General features: G+C 42.9%; 1 long non-coding RNA gene across 3 annotated transcripts; it reads right to left on the bottom strand.

Annotated features, from left to right (window-relative positions):
* Positions 1-6,766: 6,766 nt before the first annotated feature.
* LOC141573430 (uncharacterized) lies at positions 6,767-20,938 on the bottom strand. 3 transcript variants are annotated; one of them, XR_012499115.1, is made up of 3 exons: positions 20,712-20,938; positions 9,099-9,293; positions 6,767-8,324 (listed from the first exon to the last, which is right to left on the bottom strand). It is a non-coding gene; the product is annotated as an uncharacterized LOC141573430 (long non-coding RNA). The 3 variants fall into 3 exon arrangements; XR_012499116.1 differs by lacking the exon at positions 20,712-20,938 and adding an exon at positions 11,301-11,398; XR_012499117.1 differs by lacking the exon at positions 20,712-20,938 and adding an exon at positions 9,388-11,182.
* Positions 20,939-23,214: the final 2,276 nt, after the last annotated feature.

The raw sequence follows: 23,214 nt of genomic DNA, 5'->3' as shown, positions 1-23,214 counted from the left end.
ACAGGAATCCCACTCCTGTGCATATATCATGAAGGAACCCTACTTCAGGATGACAGCTGCACCCCAATATACATAGCAGCACTATTTACAATAGCCAAGACATGGAGATAGCCTAAACGTCCATCAACGGATGACTGGCTAAAGAATTGTTATATTTATACAATGGAAAACTACTCGGCTGTAAAAACTGACAATATAGGGCCATTTGCAGCAACGTGGATGCTCCTGGAGAATGTCATTCTAAGTTAAGTAAGCACCGTAACAAGGAATAAAGAGAAGTTACCTCTAAGTACAGTTATTTTGATTAAAATATACATACAGAAAGCAAGTCACCCCCACGACTGCTGCCAGGAGGAGCATCTGAATGTAATAGCCCAGCCCAAGCAAAGTAGATTTCGACCTTCTCTCCGTAGAATTTCCTGCAGAAAGACAGAAGGTAGTTTCAGAAGAAACACATATTCACTCTGTAGCTTCATCCTCATGTTAATTTCTTTTTTCTTTGTTTTTTGGTGGGGCATAATTAGGTTTATTTATTTGTTTTTTAAATGGAGGCATTGGGGATTGAACCCAGTACCTCATGCATGCTAGGCATTCACTCTACCACTGAGTTATACCCTCCTTCCATCATACTAATTTCTGATTCTAAATCAAGGGGGCTTTAAGTTTAAACCTCTGACTCAATTCACACTTAAAACATATGCGTTTTCACAGCAGCCCCCAAATTCTACCGTGAAATAAGAAGTATTTTACGTATCATAGAAATACAGATCACTGGTTCACCTGCTGAAGAGAGATAAATGAGAACAGAGCAAAGGAGGGGACGAGGCCGACTCCGGAGCAGATGCAGGGGATCATCACCACTCACTGGACAGTCTGGCACATTCAACAAATCCCACCAAAGATCATTCTTAACAGGCTTGACACAAGTGGACTTCAACTACTGGCTCAGTCATCTGCGTCTGCCTTATCTCGGGAACTTCCCTGGAGCAAATGCAACGTAAACCACACATAATAAGGAAATGGCTGATAATGATAACAACTGGGAGTGCAATGTCTCTCTGACAAAATATTTATAAAACTCATGTGGGAATGGGAGAGGGCAGGAGGGATGTGGCTGAGTAAGGAACTGCCCTGTATTCTTCGTATCTAGCACGTCGGCTGTTCCTAGGTTTCAAAAACCCTTCAATGTTACTCAGTTAAGCTGGAGTAGACGGAACAGGCCAGGGAGGCAAGATTAGAAGAAAGGAGGCAGGGCACGAAGCGGTGCCAGGCTGGTCCTGAAAGGGAGACAGACACAGACAGGCAGACACAGAGGGCTTAGGGATGAGGCGGAACAATGAGGCGGCGGCTCAGGTGTTTTTGCTGCTGCTGATACTTCCCTCAGCTGGAGCACTGCTGACGCGGCAGTGCTGGGTAAAACCTGTGACTTTCCTCAGCTCTGAGTTCTCTCGGAAGCTTCCGGCTCAGTCTGGAGCTGAGATGAGCTCCGAGGGCCTAGCCTAGGGGGGACTCAGCTCTGAGAACAGCCTGGAGTCCTGAGAAACTTCATGCAGGAACCCCTAGGGCTGGACCAGCGCTCACAGGGCTGCTGTGAGACCAGCTCCATCGTCAGAGACCTGGGCGTGGACCATTCCATGGGGAAAATGGCTGAGCCCGATGCCAAATCAGATAGGAGGGACAAAGTGTGTTCATTCTCATGTGACTGGTCTTTGTGGCCTGGCTCACTGATGGCAGGCTCAGGATGGTGTCTGGCAGAGAAAACCCTGGCAATGGGTTTGAGATGTCTTGGACTCTTTCTTGTTAAGCTTTTTGTAATACATTCTTATCAACTATCCATCCTGAAAATGCCACATTCAAAACTGAAAGAATGTTAGAAGTTGCTTGCTCCAACTGGCCAATGGTAAACACACCCTGCTACAGTTAGAGAGCTGGTCAGGTAGCCTCTGCCTGCATATTTACAATGACGGAGAGTTCATTACTTCCAAAGGTTACATGTCGGCAAGAATGTCAGAAAGAATTTTTGAACCTTAAACAGATGTCTGCCCCCTAGTCCTTGCTGAAAGGCTAGAAATAATGAGGATCCCTTCAAATGTAGTTTTGTCTGATTGTTATCTCTCTCTGTCAAAAACACCCCAATTCTTAACATCAATTTTTCAAAATTCAGCTTTGATTTCTTTTTATCAAACTTATACCATACATTCATTAAAGAGTCAAACAGTTCTCGAACACCGATTGTAAAAAGGAGCAGTTCCCAACAACCACCCCATTTCCTGGTCAGAAGCAACAATGTTCAGCTCCTACTGCTGACTCTTGGAATAAAAACTCCCTATTTCTGACTAATATCCTTGTAACACAGCCTACTGACTTTTTCAGCTTTATGTATCACCTATTTAACTTTCTATTTTGGAAAATGAATATTAAGCTCTCTTTCAAACCACATCTCCTCTACACACCCAAACCTTCATTCTTCCAACCTTTTGATACAAATACATTATAATTTTGATCAGCTCAGTATCCTTGCTTTACATTATTAGGACTCTGTACAGACTGTTCACAGCTGTAGCAAGTTGTCTGCTAGGCTTACTTTTTTATTCCCTACTTTGTTTTTCCTGGAGTTAATAATTGTCTTGGTGGTTCATAGCTTAGATTTCTCTGCGCTTAACAATTCAACCCCATACCTTCTCCTAATGAATAACTTTCTCAATACTTTCCAATTCATTGTCCACAAATTTCATCTCCTTGAATAAATCTCTTCAGATCTCCTTCAACCTGGATTAACGACATGCTAGTCTTGTCACAGAGCTCAAGGGGCCACTAGTGGGAAGCAACAAGGGAATACATGGACCAGGAGAAGGGAACAGATCAACATAATTTCCTTCACAAAACATACTTAAAATAGTGGGAAAATTGTTTTCTTTACAAACACAAACACACACACCAACCCCAAAATCCCATAAAGAATGATTAAATAGCCATCAAACCCATTTCCCTGCCATCAAATTCTGTATAACATAAAACAAAAATAACAGAAGGAATATATCATATAAATATGAATCTCAAGGGGGATGGGGTACACTCAGTGGCAGAGTGTGTGCTCAGCAAGCATAAGGTCCTAGATTCAATCTTCAGTACCTCCATTAGAAAAAAACTTTAGAAACAATAGAAAAATGTATCAACTTTAAATATTTACAAATATATAAACTTCCTCTTTTAAAACTGTTCTACAGGATAATCCGGGTTAATGAGAAAGTGCCTCTTCATGACTGTGATCCTGCTGATAATTGTGGGAGGAAATTAGAGTATGACCACATGAAGTAAAATCCCTAATGAAATAATGATCCCGGGTGACAATCATTATTGGCTGCTGTCATCACAAAAAAGAGAGTCAACTGGACATAATGTACCTTATGACAAGAGTACAAAACTTCATATAACAAATATTCCTGCACAAATTTGAACCTCGTTCAGATCAAGCTTTTAGGGGAGGATCAAATCACTTAGCTAAAGCCAATACATAGGATGGAGAAATAAGTCTAACCACAGGGGAGAATGAAATCAACCAAACAGGAAATAGAGAAATCCCTCAGCAATTTCAAGGAAAATGAGAAACAGGAAAATTATAGATTAGAACCCACTTGAGAGATATGCTAGCTGCAATGTGTGAACTTAGTCTGGATCCTGATTTCAACCCCAAAACTGCTTAAAAGTGTATTTTTGTGACAATCAGGGAATTATTTTGTAACCCTAAAAAAAATGAATATTCCAATTGTATTTGAAAGAGACCTTGTCATTTCACTAATGAAAGGTTAAGCTATGTAGGATTGCCTTCAAAATGATCCCGAAGTGGGGGAGGGGAAGAGGTGGAGATGAAAGTTGCAACAACAGTGACTCTGAGTTGATAATTCTGGAGATGGGTGACTGATACAGACAGGCTGGCTGTGCTGTTCTCTCTACTTCTGTACGTGTTTGAATCTTTCCATAAAATGTGAAACAAACAAAAAGACTTCAGTGATTTAAAACCCTCACTTGGAAGGTTAAGAGGTTTGCCCAAGTAGGTGGGCATCTGAATGGGGCACTGAGATTAGGAAGATCAGGCACCTGGCTCCAGGCAGACCTGGGGCTACCTTGACCCTTCTCTTCTCCTCACCATCCACAGCCAGCCCATAACTGCATCCTGTCAGCTCCACTCCCCAAACGCATTCTCCCTGGCTCCCACCATCTCTCATCTGGCCCACTCCAAGAGCCTCCGACCAGGCCTCCCTGCTTCCTGGGTCCCTGCAATTCATTCTCCACATTATCTTTGCAAATTGTGAGAGAAAATTACCTTAGTGCTTAAACTATCATGACTGCTTCTCACTGCACTTAGAGTCTACACTACTTTCCGTGCTCCTGATGCCCTTCTAAACCTCGCGTCTCATCACTCTCACCAGCGTTGGCTCCAGTATCTCCTCAAACCTGCTGAGCACATTTGTGCCTCGGGGCAATGGACAAGCTGCCTCTATTCCTGGGGTGACTTATCCCAGATCCTCAAAGACCAGCCTCCTTATCACCATCTCAGCTCACATGTAACCTTCTCAAAGATAGCTTTCTTGACTCCATTTCCCCCAAGTCTCCCATCTCAACACTGTATTATTTCCTTCATTTCAATCTGAAATTGTTTCCTTATTAGCCCGATTATTTTTGTTTGCTCAGTTGTCCTTGGCCTCCCTCCTCCCAGCAGCCTTGCACAAACAGCATAAGCTCCCGGGGAGCAGCCGGCGCTGATGCTCTGAGAATACACATGCTGAGCGCGACATTACAGTCACGTGGTGTAGTGAAACGGTGTCGAACAGCAGATAGAGCTAAGCAGTGAGAATACTTCTCTTATTTTATAATTTAAGTGAAACCTAACATTTACTCCTGTTTAATGAAGAATTTGGTAGGTCTTTGTTCCCAGTTCCTGGACGGCAACCCCTAAAGCCTTGAAATTTCCCAAGATAGGAGTGTCTTTACTAATCATGGCGGACCCTTGGATGGCTTGTGTTCATGAGATAACTCAGGATGGGGACTGGCCAGCCAGAGACACCAACCATGTGATTAGAGGAGTGGGGCTTTGAGCTTTGTGACAAGTGACTGACCATCAGGAGAGGTAGGGGCTCAAATGTTAGGGCTTTGACTTACAGTTAGTGTTTGGGGTAGCCATGTCAGTAGTGACCCAATAAATCATGTCTTTGTAATAAAGTCTCCAGTAAAAACTTGGGGCAACAAAGCTCAGCGCTCCTGTGAGCTTCCTGGTTGGTAACACTCTTGGAGGACTGTCACACTCAGAAGCCATGAGGGCAACCCTGAGCCCTTCCCACTGGAGTGCTCTCCACAACAGCTCACCTGATGAGATCTAAGGGCTGCTTCTTGTCTATGCTTCGAGGAGGAGCACATTCCCTGTACAGAAGGACCTGTTCGCTGGGGCAGCTGAGGTCCTCTGATGGAGGCTGAAGTTGCACTGGGAAGCAGAAGCAAACAGGTGAGCGTCACTGTCACCACGTGTTCACATGTTCTGCTAATAAAATGTGGTGCTAACACTTTGTGGTCATTTGTAAATAAGGGGCCCTCCTTTGCCAGAAGGGATGGAGGTACCATATAATTTTTCATAATTCTCACCGAGGATTAATACTAACCCCTTGAGGGTCATTTGCAAACGTGGCTGGAAAGGAACACTTGGATGTTACAGTCCTGGGACCACCGTGGGTACCTGGTGAGGGCCTTGCAGATGCTTAATGTCCTACAACCTGGCCAGTCTTCCACAGCAAAAAAAACTACGCCACCCAAGTGCCCAAACTGCTTCAGTGGAGGCAGCAGCCCCCTCCTTGGACACCCAGAGGAACCTGGACTCTGGCTGTTTAGGGGCAGGGTCAATTCTAAAACCCAGGCTTTTTTGTCCCCACAATTCAGTAGTTATTCGGTGACAGCACATGGAATATAAACAATAAAGAAACTTGACATGATGTTATATATTTAGCTTACTCAAGAAACACAATTTAAATCCAGTCATTCTCCTTCCCACCTGACCTACTTTCCTTTCTCCTGTACTAGAACCAGATTATTACCCACCCAGCCTTAGCATGGGTCCTGACTCCACTTACCTCCCTCCCAAACACCACATGAGATGATTCCTCAGCCTGGATGTGGAACCAGCAATTACAACAGGCTTTAGTGAATAAGAAATGGTTGTGTGCAGATGCCAACTAAACACTGTAGAATCCTGGTGTCCCACATTAGTAATCATGACAGCTGTTTGCAAATGTCCCCAAAGTTCATTTCAGACTCTCACTGCTAATTTTGCTGGGATATAAATATAAAACATGTGGACTGCTGGGCTGGACTGCTATGCTGAGTCTCTGATCCAGGAAGCTCAGTGTCTGCTCCCTGCAACCAGCTCCCTGTTCTGTTCATGCATGTGCATCAAGCAGCTGTTTAGTGTCCATTTTAGTATCTTAGACAGTGCATTTCAGTATGGTCTTCATCCACAAATACGTGTACCACACAGTAGTAATGATCAATCTCAGTCTTTGCTTTCTTTTGTCTTAGAGAGTCAGATAAACGGATAGCAAGGTAACAAAGTCATAGAGCGCTATAATATAGTATTTCCTTTATTTCAATGACAGGATTTATTTAAAGAGCTTAGATATAACATCTTTGCATTTATGGCATCATTTAGCGTCTGAAGCTCTTACATTTTACAAACTTCATTTCATGCGAGATGTTGTCAGTTAGAGAACTGCTTCTGAATTTGAGGGGTTGCTGTCATCTCAGATGGAGTCCCTAAAAAATGTCAAAACTCTGCAGTATTGTCATCATGACAAGAACTCAGACAGATGAAATTTGGAAAGCCCTGTGATTTACTAGTGCACAGACAGAAAATGGTATTTCAGAGGGAAAAAGCCTGAATTACAGAAAATGATAAATGAAATGGCCTAACATGCATTTCCCTTACAAAGAACTAATACTTCTTTGGTTGATAATAACATCTGTCAGTAATTATGAAAAGAGCTGGCAAATGCATAGTACTTACTATTAGCCAGGGCTGTTCTAAAATTCAAGCAGATTCATTAATCCCCATAGCATCTCTACTAGGTGGGTACTATTATTATCCCCATTTTATTGATGAGGAACTTGATAAACACAGAGTCTAAATGACTTTTACAAGGTAGACAGCGAGAAACCAGCACAAGTCTTCCAGCCTGAGTCTATGCTCTTGGCCACTTCTACCTTTTTTTTTTTTTTTTTTTTGGTGGCAGGGAGATAATAAGGTAATTCTGGTGGGGGGTGGGGAGGTAATTAGGGTTATTTGTCTATTTTAGAGGAGGTGTTGGGGGCTGAACCCAGGACTTTATGCGTGCTAAGCATGCGCCCCATCACTTGAGCTGTACCCTCACCTCTCGAGTCTATGCCCTTAGCTGCTAATCCACACTGCCCCACATGGTAACTCTGGGGGAACTACAGTTCATTCATTCACCCACTTGTTAAACTCAGCCTTCCTGGTGCCTGGGATTCAGCAGTGAACAAGACAACATGGTTCCTGCCCTAAATGGGCTTGTCGACTCCTGACATATTATCTTCATTTTACCCAGGAAGTAACAAGGTCAAGAAGACTCACCTTTTCCTGTTAACACCGGAGGATACATGAAGTGCTTTATTTCATTTCTGCCATTTGACTTACACCATGGGAAGGGAAAGCTGCCTTGCAGATCCCGGAGCTCACAAGCCAGTTAATCCTGAATTTTTTTTTTAAACTGTCCCTTACTTGATACTTGATCTGAGAAAGGATGAAGTAAACCTAAATAGATTCTAAGAAAGCGTGTGGTTTATACAGGGTAAATAACCAGCCACTGTTTACTATCCTAACAGGAATCTGTAGGCATATTTCTTTTCTTTCTCTTTTTTCATTTTTATGGGCAGCTTTTAAAAACCAAACCAAACCAACAAAACCAAATCACTTATAATTCAACAGCAGGTTCTAAATCACCCCCAAGACAGCAGCTAAACTCGGTTTAGACTTACAGTGAGGCTCCTGGTGGTTGGATTGATGAATGTATCTCTATCCTGAATATAAAAGTCGTTCACGCAGCTCTTCTCAAATAGGGCAATGAAAAACTCTTGTTCCGGTTGTTGATACTTTCATCCACTTGGAGGACTTTCATAAAACAGCTGAAGGTATCAAAGGCTGAGGACACGGTTTTCAGATGATTGGGATTCAGAGGCAATTTTATGTACAGTATCTCAGCGTATGTACAGAGCACCTCCCACAGGGTGTGTACATTTGCAAATACAAGCTTGTCATCCAAAACCTATATTGGGAGAATGAAAACACAAACCAGGAAACTATTTTCACATTTTTAGTACACAGATTTTTCTTACAATCCTGGTAGTTAAAGCACTTGTGCAAACACACACAGATATGACACTGGTAAAAGTGAAGATATAATGAAAATAGATTTGCAAACCATCATACATTTTTGCCTTAAAGTTAATTTCTTTGTTGAAATTACTGAAAAGTTATTTAAAATCCTTACAATTCATTCATAAAATAACCAATGTTTTAGATGAAGAAAAGTAAACTTGTTAACTTTTAGTCCAAATTAGTAACTAAAAATAGAAACACGAAAAAATTCTTTGCAGGGGCATTGTAATGACAATTTTTTAAATTTCTTAAACCTAGGACTATTTACATATCTGTTCAATATAATGTTAAACAGCCATTAAAAGGGATTTAAAAGAATTATATTTATTGATATGGAATATATAATAAAAGGAAAAAGAAAAAAATGTGAAATAATAATTTTCATTTTTGGAAGGGAAAAATATCTACATTTGAACAAAAAAATGTTTAGAAGGATTTTAAGATTCTTTATGTATAACTAAGGTACAGATGATTTTTAATTCCACTGTTTTTAATTCCATTGGATTTTAATTCCAATGTTCTTTCATTTTCAATTTTGGGGGAAATTTTTATAATAAAAAAACTTTAAAATTGTTCTTGCATAAATACATTAATAGATATATTTATGACTACATTCTCTGGCTATTAAAAAAGATCTCCTAGCTTTGGATCTGAAACATACATTCCATAATGCAGATTCTGACTGACTCGCCTCCCAGTCCAGAGCGAAGGCACGGCTAGGGTGACATGTTTCAAATATCATTCCAGGGAACATGCAGGCTCCCAGCCAACGGCTGCAAAGGGACTGACACTGATCTGCTTGCTCCCAGCTGCAGACCATCACAGATGAGTTTAGATTCATAGGCTCAAGTTTTCTCTGTCAAAAGAAATCAGAAAATGTTAGGCTTTTACTTTCACCAAGGGAACAAGAAGTTGTTTGATTTTCTTTTATTAAAAAAAAAACAACAAACCAATTTGAACCTGAAGAAAAGACATTTGCTCAAAATACCACAGTAGCAATGAAGGTGCTCTGGCTGGCAGGGACTTGTTGGATTCCTGTGAGTGCTGGACTCCTCACATGGAATTCCCTTGGCACTCCAGAAGGCCTGTGGTTGTCCCCATGGGTTTGTGGCCATATGTGGTGCACAAAAGTCTCTGGCTTTGCCACAATTTCAAAGCCTTTTTTGGCTTATGAAAGGCTTTGCATTCAAATGGAGTTTTCTTGAGTCCACTCACTGATGTCATTCACCAGAGTTATAGTCCAGATCTGACATTCTAGACTCTTAAAATCTTGCAGACATTCAAATGGTTCAGGTTTGGATGTGTATTCACCTCTGCAGGCCTGGACCAAATTCCATAAAGCCACCCGGACAAGTTCAGCAAAATGCAAAGACATTTTTCTTTCTGCAAGACTGAAATGTCTGTGAAGCTATAAAATCTTCTGCATCTACAAAAATAGGGAACCAACTCATCAATAACATATCTATCCATAATGCATGGACATTTGAAAAAATACTGTATTTACTCCTATTAAATTCTATCTGGCTTTTGCCAAATTGTGTCCTAAACTGTAAGGAAAGTATATAAATGTAGAGAATTTTTGACCTTTTAAGAGAAAAAGGAACCCTCCTACTCGGTTGGTGGGAATGTAAATGTTGCAGCCACCATGGAGGACAGTATAGAGTTTCCTTAAAAAACTGAAAATATACTTCCGTGTGATCCAGCAATCCCATTCATGGGTATATGTCTGGAGAAAAATATAATTCAAAAAGACACATGCACCCCAGTGTTCACAGCAGCACTATTTACAATAGCCAACACACTGAAACAACCCAAATGTTCACTGGCAGATGACTGGATAAAGAAGTTGTGGTATATTATATATATATGTATATTTACATATATACACGCATATACACACACATATATACACATGAACACACACACACAATGGAATACTGCTCAGCCATTAAAAAATTAAATAATGTCTTTTGCAATAACATGGATGGACCTACAGGGTATTATGCTAAGTGAAATATGTCAGAGAAAGAAAAACAAATATTCTATTTATTAACTTATATGTATATCTAAAAAATAAAACAAATTAATTACTATAATAAAACAGAAATAGACTCACAGGTACACAGAACAGACTGGTGGTTACCAATGGGGAGAAGGAGGAGAGGGAGGCAGGAAGGGGGTAAGGGATTGAGAGGTAAAAAGTACTATGTATAAAATGGATAGGTTATAGGGCTGTATCATACAGCACAGGAAAATATAGCCATTATTTTATGGTGACATTAAATGGAATATAATATATAAAGATGTTGAGCCTCTGTGTTGTACACCTGAAAATAATATGATGGAAATCAACTACTCAATTATAAAATACTTAATCAAAGTTTTTTTCATATTATTTGCAATAAGTTAGAAGCCAGCACTGTCAATAGAAACATAGTGCAAGTCACAATTTTCCAGTAATCCCATTTAGACAATAAAAAGGAACAAGTGTACATAATTCCAGGAATAATTATATTTATCCCAAAATATCCAATATACTATCATTTCAAAAGTGTGATTAACACTTTGAAAACTTTTAATAAATATTTTACATTATTATTATTGTACGAAGTCTTGAAAATCTATTATGTATTTTCCACTTATAGAACATCTCAATTCACAATAGTCACATGTGGCTGGTGGCTATCATACTAGACAGAGCAGATTACACCATTCACAATTCTGATAAATTACCTGCTCTTCTTTATTTAAAAAACTTCCAGAAAAGGCTTTAGATATTCCCTATATCTAACAAAGCAACCTTGACGGGTGAGGAATATCTTCAATATAAAGTGAAAAATAAAGGTAAGAGAGCCATGGTTACATGTAAGTTAATGTAACAATTCCTTCTTAATTCATTCAGGACTTTACAATCTTTCTTCATATTCCAAGGATTCACTGTCACTGTGCAATATTTTTCACTATAATCATCTTTGGAATTGAGAGGCTTCTGATGACCCTGCTTTGTGCATCTGTACATAAAAGAAAATAACAAAACAGAGAAAAAGATCTTATTAAAGATAATTTAGGGTGGTATAGCTCAAGTGAAAGATCATATTCTTAGCATGCACAAGGGCCTGGGTTCAATCCCCAGAACTTCTTATAAAAATAAAATAAATAAAAACATAATTACCACCCCCTGCAAAAAATTAATTAATTACTTTAATTAAAATTTAAAAAAAGATAATTTAGAGAAGCCTTATCAGGCTACAAGAGCTACAATGAATGCCCCTCCCCCATTAATTTAGAAGAAGTTTCACAATATTTCCCAACATAAAGGCTAAAATATAATTCGGAACACTTCCTGATGGTCAGCATCATTTTAACAAAAATGTAGATAATTACCTCCCTGGTGTCAAAGCTCTGTCAGAGATGGGCACAGAAAATTTAGTAAAAATTATTTTGCAACTACCTTTGAAAGAAATGCTGAGAAATGATCTTTTCTGTTGGAAATTAGCCTGCTTTTACATTCTGCAGTAGGCATACGTGTTTACAAACCAGGCAGGAACTGGATCATATTTTACACATACTTTAGAAACTGATTTGAATTTTGCTCTCTACCTGCAAGGCTATTTCTTAGGTAATAACATAAGCTGGCCACTATACTAAATTTTGTTTCCCTGTTTGCTTAATCCTCACAACTCTGTAAGCTGCTATTATTACACCCATATAACAGACATAGAGCTTGAGACAGAAAATAATTTGGGTAACTTGGTAAATGGTGGAGCTGGGTAATATCGCAGCCAGTCTGACACTCAAGTCCATTCTTCTCACCGATGTCTGATACTGCTGCCTACATTCAGCAATGACTCCTGATTTCATATTTAAGTGTGTCATTTCTAAAAGTGCAAAGCTATATTAGTACTGCTGTGTAAATTATTCTTTTCAGATGTGATTGCCAAAAAAACAAAAGCAAATAAAATCAGGGTGCCACTGAGGGGAGGGCGAACTGCATATGGATGGACACAAGGGGACTTTATGAGGACACAGTTGCACAACTCTAGAAATAGTTAAAATGGCTGACTTGTACAATTATAATATGTGAATTGTATGGCCTGTAAATTACACCTTAATACAGCTATTAAATTAAGAAACTGAGATACCAAATTAAGACTAAAACACATATATATATATCATACATAGTACAACAGGCAAATATCATTATTTACTGCACCATTTTCCTTCATGCAGCTTCCTTTCCTCACCTGTTAATGAAAGGATGATTCATTTTTAAAATAGCCTTTTAATTTATTCAGCAAATAATTTTTGACGGCCTACAATGTACCCAGGACTACTCTAGGCACATGGAATAGATCAATAAACAAAACAAAAGTCCTGTCCTCACGGAGCTTGGTTGGAGTCTAGCTGGGGTGGGGGGTGGAGATGACAATACACACAACAGAGCAGCAGAGGAGGTGGCATGCTAGGAAAGAGGAACCATGGAAAAAAGTAAAAAGGGCAAAGTAAAGAGAGTTGAGGGTATAGGATGAGGGTGATGTTGTATTAAATACCAGAGCAGGGCACACTGTGAACTGAGGTTAGAATTAAGACTAGGAGGTGAGAAGTCCCAGGAGGACGGAATAACCATCACCAAGGCCAGCGTGACCTCGCATGTTCCAGAATGGGGGCACGGCTGGAGCTGCGGAGAAGGGTCAGTGCAGATCCTGTATGGCCTTGGAGGACATTGTAAGGACTGTGGCTTTTACCCGGAGTGAAATGGGGAGGCACTGCAGAAGGACGACACAATCTAACTTAGGTTTTCAAGGCTCACTTGACTGCGGGGTGAGAATAGTGCAAACGGGTCAGAGATGAAAGGTGGGAAGCTACTGAGAAGGGCTATGCAGGAGGAGAGGACAGTGGCTCAGGGCAGGGAAGCAGCAGTGGAAGCAGGAGCCATGGTGAGAAGTGGCTGGGCTCTGGATATATTTTAAAGGCAGTGTCAAACCAGATCTATTGACAGAATTCATGTGGTATGTCAGTGAAAGTCAGAATAACTCCAAGATTTTTGACCCAAGCAGCTGGAAGGATTAAGTTTCCACTAACTGAATGGGGGAGGCTGCATAAAGAACCAGTTTGGGGGGTAGGAGGACCAAGAGCTCAGTTTTTACACATGTTGGTTTTAAGATATCAGAGTTCCAAGTGAAGATGCCAAATCAGCAGAATATTATAAGAGTCCAGAGTTTGAGAGAAAAAGTCTAACGGGAGACAGAACTGTGCGAATCATGGGTCACACAGGTGGTACAGGAAGACATGAAAACCAGGTACACAAACATTAAGATACCCTGGCATTAACCATAGAAGTTATCCTTGAGGGCTTGCCTACTAGGTGAGGATATCAGTCCTATTTCCCGACCACTCGAGTTTTAAAAAGGAACTTACAAATGAATTCGTGCAAGACACTGCCTCCAGTGTGTGGGATCAGAGCTGGAGTCAGAGAATGGGATGGTGCACGCTACTCCCTACGGCACATTGTGTGTGTGTGTGTGTGTGTGTGTGTGTGTACGCATATTTGTGTGAGCAGGGGGATGAGTTACACCTGTCTTAAGAAAAAGAGGTAGAAATTCTAGAAGCCGAAAGATGAAAGAACATCCAGATCTGGTAGAGGGAACAGGGGAAACACTGTGTACTGTAAGACATATCCCCATAATGCCATTTCCCACCATTCTTTTATCAGGAACACAGTTGGAACCTGGGGAATTATGTAGATACGTGTGATGTACACAAACTTTCTGACTATGTAACTCTAAATATCTACATATGTAGCAAGTTAATGATATTTATATCTCCTTCAAGTTTAATAACAAGTTCACAACAGAAGGAAAATAAAATATTGAGGACTGGTAGAATTATCCTTGAAGGCCTTTCAATGCTCAGAATGGAAGCAAAAGCGGCTTCACCCCACAAAGTATGTCATTAAGAGTCAAGAATGTTTTTTATTTGCTTAAGAAATTGAGAGTTACAACTTCCTGCTTTAAAGAGTTAACTTTAAGACAGATACCATACTATAAACAACATCTATACTGGTGCTTTCTTAAAGCTATTTTTAGTTCCTGCTTGTTCTGATGTACTCCAGAAACTCTGCAAAGAAAACCTTCTATTCAAAGGCTTAAAGGAATAAAAAAAGAAATAACACCGCATTCTTTTAAGTGTTCTCTGTACTGAAAGTCATTTGCAAATGCAGCACTCTGCCACATATCTACATTTTTAACAATAAAGACTTTTGTGCAATTTTTCAATTGCTATGTGACTTTCCGTCAGTCTCTCACTCAGAAGCAGAATAGAGTACCAGAAAATGACACATCATGTCTAAAACTACAGATGTGGAATATGAACTTACACCAGGAAACAGCTAAGTGGGAGGGTAAGGTTTACCTTTTAAGTTACCTTAAGTGCAGTTACACTTTCTCCCTGTTTCCCCTGTGAAGTGAAGAACTAGTCTTTTCCAGGAAAGCTCTCATTCTGAGTACAGTTTTCTTTAAAATATTTGGAGATTCTTTTTTAAGGTTCTTTCACTTTTAAGTCTTTCCCCAACTCTACATCCCATAACAAGTGTTAAAATTATCCAATAGCCTATTGTTACAGAACATACTCTACAAAAGCTGAGGTTTCCCAGGGCTTGGATCCCACAACTCTGCTACCAGATAATCCTAAAGCCTTCCTTCCATAACTGACTCTTCTACCAATTCCCAGCTGCGGGCAAATTCGGCTTCTCAGCCCAGTTAACTTTCTAATTCTGCCTACGAACACTCTACTGCCAGTAAGGGAAATCTAAGGGAGCCAACAAAGCCCCTAGTGAGGGTTGCCTCCTTCAAACAATCAAGAGGCCATCACCAAGCAAATATTTAAACCTACTGCAAAACTTCTGAAGACATCTTACAAACAATATAGTTTATATAGATTCATACTATTTGCTCTGGAATAGTGATTTCCAATGGAGGGAACAAAGGACCACATGACCCAAGCAATTATTTAAAACTGCACATAACTATCCCTCTTCACGTGAGGATTCAGGTAAGCCTGTCTTATAGGTCTAGGTGTTAACAGAATGGCAGCACCCCTAGCAGTAGGGTGAAATGCAGCGAGGTAGACTTTTAGTGAAAGGGAGTGATGTAATAGGACCCACCGCCCACTTACCTCCCACCACAGGACAATCATCTCAGATCGAGAACAAACACTTTGGGAAACAGAGGTTGTTTATGTTTTTATTGTATCTGGTGGAAATAATGCCCTGAGTCACGTGAAGTTTTGGCTGCAAAATTGAACAGGAGACCAGATATTTTCACATTCAGGACACAAATAATCAGCCCCCGAGTGGTCACCATATCTGCTCTCCCCTTTGCCTGTTCACCCCAAAAGCTGCAGGACTCTCCTTCTTGCAGTGACACCCACCATTTCTCACAAATTCCTGCCAAGTTCACGTCAGCAGCTGGTGGTGTCAAAGTCAACATTTGTACTGCTCTGAAGTCTCTCCATTACTTTATATCCTTCTATTTTCTCTGTTGTCTTCCTAGCTACCCTTGCATTCAGAAGCTGGTTAACGCACTAACATTGACTCTGTAATCAGTCCAGGATATAGGAAGCAGAGATTCAACTGTAACCAGTCCCAGAATACTTGTCATGCCACTCTAGTGTCCCAACAAAATACTCTGGCATCCCTCATCTCACCCAAAGAACCACCGCATTACTTAGAGGTTGTAAAAGTAGAGGGTTTCTCTACTGGGAAACACTGGCTTGTGGTAGAGTCTTGATTTCAGTTTTTGCAACTAGTTACAGGCAAAAAGACATGGTCCGCAAATTTTCTTCAAGCGTTTGGAATTTAAACTTTTATTAGATACAGAGCCGGCGGACTAACCGTAATCTATGAACATATGGTCATATTATAAAATAATGTCCATGTCTGCCTTACAGCCATGTAAGAACTTGAATTACACCTGCATCCTGTAGGCCTTTAGAATTGGATGTGAAGCATCCTGTGTTAAAAACCTCCTATCCAGTCCCAGAACACCTTAAAGACAACATCACATTAATGCCACTGAATACATTAGTATAGAACTTGTATGGTTAAGTTACATCTCCAATTTCCCAGAGCTGGAAAGCAGATGCCTAGAAAGGCTGGAAAAGCCCAACTACCAAAACAGCTTAAAAGTTGAAGCAGACTCCTGCACCTCCCAGGGCGGAAGGCGGAGGGTGGAGGGGGCATTGCCAACCACACTGTCCTCCCCCAGGATGTGGCATGTGGGGAAGCAGGCAGGAGTGGGTGGCTGGGACTCAGAGGTGGAGAGGTGATGAAAGCAGGAGTGGAACTGCTCTGGTCCTAGAACAACAGAGCTGTAAAAAGCTCGGCTTCAGTTCAACCCGCTTCGTCTCCCACTTCCCCTCCCACCTAAGTGACCAACAGAGCACAGTCAGGCACTTTCTGCCCATGACGGTGACTACTAGCAGGAAAGGGACCAGGATAAAAGCATGTCCTACAAAAGATCAGTCTGATTTTAAAGACTGTGTTATAATCAATGAACAGCAGTGTCAGAGAGGGACACTTGTGAGGTGCTCAAATAGGGAGGAAGAGGCTGAGGATCCATTTCCAGCACTTCCATGTCTTTTATCACTCCTATTTCTGACCTTTCCTTTGCCACGTTTTGTAGCACTGCCATCACTGGCAGGTAAAGGGGCAGCAATGAGACTTGGCCGTTTGGCTGATGGGGCTACATTTCCCAGCACTGGAATGAAAAGGCACTGGAAGAGGAGCAGCTGGAAGATGTGAACCGCGGTCCTGGCCTTTGCCAAACACTAACCAGGTGACCCTGGGTTAGGCTGTTTGTCTCTCTGGGCTTCCAGCTGTTTACTTATAAAAGAAGGTTTTGTCATTGCACAAATATATCCAATAGAAATGTAACGTGAAAGTCAAACATAATGACAACTCACCTGCTTGCCTCAGGGAACTGTAAAAGCACTGAACACTATGTTAATGTAAACACAGAGTTAAGAAAACTGTTGAGGTAAAGCGCTAAACTGAACATGGAGATAAAGTTTTATGGATTTTCTTGGCTTTCTTTTTTAATTGCAACACTGAATTAATAGTTATTAGCTATACTCCAAACCACCACCCCTGCGAATAAAGTAGGTTAGCACTGCCTGGATGCCTGCTATTGCCCGATGCTAAGCAGGGTGAGGGTATAAAGGAGGCTGAACAAGGGAGTCTTCTCCAGTTACCAGCTAAGTGAGGAGACACATTGGAAACCAACCGGCAATGGTACCAAGTCAGTACTCAAAGACTAGATTACAGGCTACAGATCATGAACAGTGCAGAAATACAAAGAGGAGCTAGAAGTATTTGGAGTAAATAGGGAAGAATCAATGAAGGGGATGGGGCTCCAACTAGTTCTCAGGGCAATTCTAAGCTGTTTTAACTGAGGACTGGATAGGAAAAGACTGGTGACTCCTGGATTTTAATAAGGCACAGGTTACCCTAGGAGGCTAAGTCACATAATGATTGGAACAAATAAGGTAAGGCCAAACTGATTAAGGGTCGAGACTACCTGGCTGAGATCTGGTTGTGGTAAGTCTTTGACTTGACTCTAGATGTTGGAGGGTCAAAACTGAAGGTTGACTGAAAGGAGGGGAGAGAATGTCCAAGAATTCAGCAGAAGGAAAAATTCTTGTATCAGGGATGAACGCTGTTCATCAGAGTATCAGCAATCAGAATAGACATTTGAAACCAAAAACATACAGTTCCAGAAGCCAAGAATATGTGGAGGGTGGTGAGAGAAATATAAATCAAAGACCATTCCAAGCCTTTGGGTATTCAAGAATAGAAGAATGATTATGCCACTGAATAAATGGATATGCTGCAAGAAAAATGATTATGAAATCAGCTTTAGACATGTTGAATCTGACATATGAGCTAAGAGTAGGTGTTCTCTAAGAAGCTCAAAATTCAAAACTGAAGCACAGATCTAGAGTACAGGCTTAAGATGCAGATGGACAAGATATGATAAATCTCCTAAAAGAAAACATACGCAAAACATTATCTGACATAAATCTTAGCAACGTTCTCCTAGGGCAATCTACCCAGGCAATGGAAATAAGAGAAAAAAACAAATGGGACGTAATTAAACTCATAAATTTCTTCACAGCATAGGCAACCATAAGTAAAACAAAAGGAAACAACAACCTACGAATGGGAGAAAATATTTGCAAATGATACGACTAACAAAAAAGCCTTAATTTTCAGAATATATAAACAGCTCATACAACTTAAAAACAAAAAAACAAACAACTCAATCCAAACATAGGCAGAAGACCTAAACAAGCATTTCTCCAATGAAGACACAAATGGCCAATAGGCACATGAAAAAATGCTCGATATCACTAACAAACAGAGAGATTCATATCAAAACTACAATGAGATATCAGCTCACACCAGTCAGAATGGCCATCGCTCAGAAGTTCATGAATGATAAATGCTAGAGAGGCTGTAGAGGGAAGGGTACCCTCTTACACTGCTGGTGGGAATCCAGTTTGGTGTAGTCATTATGGAAAGAATGGAAATCCCTCAAAAAACTAAAAGTATACTTACCCTATGACCCAGAAATCCCACATCTGGGTATATAACTGGAAAGAACTCCAATGTGAAAAGATACCTGCACCCCAGTATTCATAGCATCACTGTATACAGTCGCCGAGACATGGAGGCAAGCTAAATGTAGCAACAGATGACTGGATAAAGAAGTTGTGGCATATTTATAGACTGGAATATTACTCTACCATGAATAGGACAAAATAAAACCATTTGCAGCAACATGGGTGGAGCTAGAGATCGTCATTCTAAGTGAAAGCAGCCAGAAACAGAAAAATACCAAATGATATCACTCATATGTGCAATCTAAAATAATAGAGAAAAAGACACTGTGAACTCATCTACAAAACAGAAACAGACTTGCAGACTTAGTCAACAATCTTAAGGTTACCAGGGAAAGGGGATGACAAGGGATATATTTGGGAGTTTGAGATTTACAAATGTTAGCCACTATATATAAAAATAGATTTTAAATAAAGTTTCTTCTGTATAGCAGAGAAACCTATGTTCATTATCCAGCAATAACCTATAATGAAAAAGCCTATACAGCCACCAACTGAGGAAGCAAGAGAAGAAAGGAGAGTTAGTTATGCTGGGCTAGAGCCCACTTCCAAAATCATTGTCAGCCACTGAGGCTGCCCCGAGGGCACTGAGCACTCCTCCCAGGGACAGACTGACATGACATGCGTCCTGTGAACCTGGGGCAGCAGAGGCCGTCCACAGATCTGGCCCTGGGGGAGATGGGAGCAAGTCCACCTGATCCCCTTGGGGCAGCACCCCTCCCCGCAGACCCCGCCTCCTGACTGCACCGCTCCTGCCTCTCAGGAACCCACTGACTTGAAAACAAGTGATCCACGAACCTGGGGCAGCGGCAGGGAGATGGGCAGCGACCTGGCAGGCTGGTCGACTTGCCCCCTTCTCTCCCACGGCCTGTCCAGGGCTCGGCTTTTGCTGCTCCAGGCACGGTCCGCAGGTCAGCCTGCTTCTGGAAGGAGGGCGCGGTGTGGTCGAAGGCAGTGGCGGGTTATGGGGTCTGCCCATGAGAGCCCGTGGATTGGCTTCAAACTCCCCAGCGCATGGCCTGAGATTGGCCTCTGCTGCCCCAGATTCGTGGAACTAAGGTTACAGGCCAGCCTGCTCCTGGAAGGCAGGTGCTGTGCTGTCAGGGAATGGCGGCGGCTGCGATGGCGGGACTGGGGCTGCCCTGTGAAAGCGCGGGGTTTGCGACCATTTCCCGCTGTTGCTGCAGCCATCCCAGCACACTGATCACACTGCGCCCACCTCCCAGGGGCAGCCTGACCTGTAACCTGAGTCACAAGAACCTGGGGATTTAGAGGCCGCCCCCAAGGTCAGGCCGCGGGGAAGATGGGAGCAAATCCAGGGGCTCTCATGGGGCAGCCCCCATTGCATCCGAGGCCCCGCGACCGCACCGCACCCGCCTCCCGGGAGCAGGTCATGATCTGAGGGCCAGTCAGAGATGCTTCGGAGCCGTCCGGTGCCCTCCCACCTCCCGGGGCAGTACCTGCTCTCCTAAACCCGGGTATAAGCGGCGGCAAAAACGCGGGGTTAAGGAACTACTAATAGCGGGGTTACCACTAACCACAGCGGCGGCTGGGAACCGCCTCAGGGTCCTTACGGGACGCGCGGCCGTGACCTCACCTCCGCACCCCTCCCTGTGCGCCTCCTCAGTCGCACAGCCCAGGCGTCACCCGCCGGCTTCGAGCAGCACGCCCCCACCAGCGCCCCCTTAACTGCCCGGCAGCAGCAGCCAAACCAAGGGCAAGCGGCGGCCCAGACCCCAGGCCGTGTTCCTCTTCCAGGAGCTGGTCCAGGAGCAACCGGCTGCCGCCAGCTTCCACTCGTTCTGGGCGGGTTCCGGCGTCCGCGCATCTGTCCGTCAGCGCGTGCGCGCCCCTCCTCCTCCTCCCTCCTGCAGCGCAAACTGCTCGGGTGGGTCTCCTGCTTTACCAGACCTGGCCACTGGGGCCGGGAGGAGCCAGGTGGTGCCCCTCCTGCTCGTCCCGCCGGGTCTCCATCCCCAGAGCCTTCACCCCGCCACCGACTGGGTCCTGGCACTGAACTAGAACCACGACTGCCCTGGGCCAGGCCACACCCTACCAGCCCCACTTCCCCTGCTCACCTTCCCCTCCCTGTTACTACCCTCCCACCCCTGGCCAGGCCTAGTCTTCCACCAGACCTTAAAGACAGGGCTTCTTCTCCTCACACCGAGGTCTGTGCCCTGACACTCCGTCCTGCTTGGTCCTAACCTATGGCCCCTACACCCTCATGCCTCACCACAGGACCCCCAAAATCCTGAAACTATACTCCTCACCTCTCAGCCAGGTCAGTTCCAATCTGAGCGGCCCCACACTCCTCAACCTATACCCCCTCACCATGGGATCCCCTTCACTCTGAGTGCACCCCTACCCTAAGCTCACTCCCTCACCCCTAACCCTGTGGTTGGGGTGAGGAATTCTGAGCTCCAGTAATGATGACTACTGCCACCAGCGGGGGATCCAGCCTAGTGTGCACCTTCATAGTTAGTGTCTGAGGCTACAGGGCGAGGCAGGCTGGGCTGAAAGAGGTTCCAATTCCCGCCCTGGCACCCTGATCCCCGCACCCTGTGTCTCATCTGACCCGATGGGTCAGGGTGATCCCAGGCTGCCAGCCAATGGCCTGTGGGCCTTGGGTGGTTGATGGTCCTGATGGTGATCTGGACCCCTAGGGCGGAGGCACTAGGCACGCGGACGTTTGGGGTGGGGGAGTTCAGAGGGTGCACTTGAGCCCAGGGGTAGACAGCAGATGGTGGGCTGTGTGCATGGGGCTGTGTGCATGGCCTGGCCTCAGCCCAGGTGGGTGCAGGTATCTTGTTCATTCACACCAGGCCAGAGGGAAGAGGGACGGGAGCTTTCAAAGCATCAATTTTAGGAAGCCAAGGCTGGAGAGAAAAGTAGGAATGTGCACTGTCCAGGCCACCATGGATCCCGCCGTGACGCTGGTCCCTTGCATCAGGGGAGACTGGCAGTTAACTGGCCAATGAGACATCCCCTGCTGTGGTATAGTTTACAGGCAATTGAAGGGATTTTGACAGGTAATTTTAATCCAATAATTGTCACTTTCTCTGCGGGAGATCAGGTCCAAAGTCATGGTGAATCTGGCAGGGACCCTGCCTGAACTGCAGCCTGGGACTGTAGAGGACCCACCCAGGAGTCATCCTCTTAGCTCTCACCCAAAGGCACTGTAATAGAGAAGAACAAATCTGACTCCATAATGGATCTTTTCCTTTCCTTTAACCCTCTGCCGTGTTTTCTAGGCTTAGTCTTGCTAGCTCTGCAACTTTTGTAAAACAATGTTGCCTTTAGGCTGAAATAAACAGAAGATCCTATTCTCAAAACTCTGACCTTTAAGGATATTAACACTTTTGCACTCTTATAAAGATAACAAGTTGCAGAATAGAAAAAGTTTGTTTTGTTGCAGGTGTTACAGGAACACGGTGATCTGATTCACGTGGACAGCTGCAAAGGATTCAAAGGACAAAGAAATCCGACACCAATAAGTTTGCAACAACCAACCACAGCCCCTCCCCTATTTACTAGAAAAGGAGCCTGAAATTTGACTTGGGGAAGATGGTTCTCCAAGATATTAGTCTGCCATTATCTTGGTCTGCAGCTGTCAACGTAGACCAGGTCATAGGGCCTCTGTAAAACCTCTAACAAACAAAAGTTATTTTCTATTCTGCAACTTGCTGTCTTTATATAAGTGCAAAAGTGTTAATATCCTTAAAGACCAAAGACTTGAAAATAGGCTTTCCTGTATATTTCAGGCTAAAGGCAACACTGTTTTACAAAAGGTGCAGAGCTAGTAAGATTAAGCCTAGAAAATAGGGCACAGGGTTAAAGCCAAACGGACAGATCTTCTATGGAGTCAGATATTTTTCTTTTCTATTATAGTATATTCTATTTTTGTTTTAAGTTTACAAGAATAAAGTTTAGCCTTTTCCCATTTTAAATTGTGCAATTTTAAGGAGCATTAAGTGCATTAAAAATGTTGTGAGACCAACACCACTGGTTTAGACAATTGCCTTCCTCAAACTAAAAGCTTGTATACAAAGCGCACCCCACATCCTACCACCCCCAGCCAATGAGAAGCACTAATCCCCTTT

The sequence above is a fragment of the Camelus bactrianus genome, chromosome 15 (genome assembly GCF_048773025.1).
Source record: "Camelus bactrianus isolate YW-2024 breed Bactrian camel chromosome 15, ASM4877302v1, whole genome shotgun sequence".
In the NCBI taxonomy this organism is placed as follows: Eukaryota; Metazoa; Chordata; class Mammalia; order Artiodactyla; family Camelidae; genus Camelus; species Camelus bactrianus.
Note: the sequence above shows the minus strand (reverse complement) of the source record. Positions and strands in the feature narration are given on the sequence as shown.